Raw genomic sequence first — 766 nt, forward strand, 5'->3', positions numbered from 1 at the left:
AAGTGAAGGCACTTCCTTAACTCATAATCCGAGAGGCGCACACCGCTAGGTGCTCACGTCTACAATTCCTGTTGTGGAAAAGCACCTCGCCTGCCTTCACCTTTTAGAAACAAGGATGGATTACAATTCTCAAATCATTAAAGCACACACCCAAATGGAGGCTTTTCATTAAGGAAAATTACCAGGTTTGGCTAAATTCACCACTGTCTTTCCCGCTGTGGACTACACGGCAAGTGTCGTGTGTTGGCGACCTGCAAAGCCAGACTACGGCGCCTCTGAGGGGCCCCCCGCTGTCATACAGTTGTCGCGACGACGTGTCACCCCACATTTCCAAGGGATGCATTACGCCGATATTCCGCAGCAGCCTAATGGTCACATGATGAGACGTGTTATCCAAGTTCACTGGACACTTAGAATTCGATTATTTCCCACAGGTGCACACTCCTCATGAGTTTTCCCACCATAGGGGAAGAAAACACCTGCTCTTATACGCAGCACGAACAAAACAAAACGGAAGTCACGAGATGCAGCTACGAAAACTAGAGCCCGGACGGTCCCCGTGGGTGAGCCTGTGCCCCCCGGAATGTCCCCCGTGGGTGAGCCTGTGCCCCCAGACGGTCCCCCGGGGGTGAGCCTGTGCCCCCTGACGGTCCCCCGTGGGTGAGCCTGTGCCCCCGGACGGTCCCCCGTGGGTGACCTGTGCCCCCCGGACGGTCCCCGTGGGTGAGCCTGTGCCCCCCGGACGGTCCCCGTGGGTGAGCCTGTG

The sequence above is a fragment of the Pteropus alecto genome, unplaced genomic scaffold (assembly GCF_000325575.1).
Source record: "Pteropus alecto unplaced genomic scaffold, ASM32557v1 scaffold53, whole genome shotgun sequence".
In the NCBI taxonomy this organism is placed as follows: domain Eukaryota; kingdom Metazoa; phylum Chordata; class Mammalia; order Chiroptera; family Pteropodidae; genus Pteropus; species Pteropus alecto.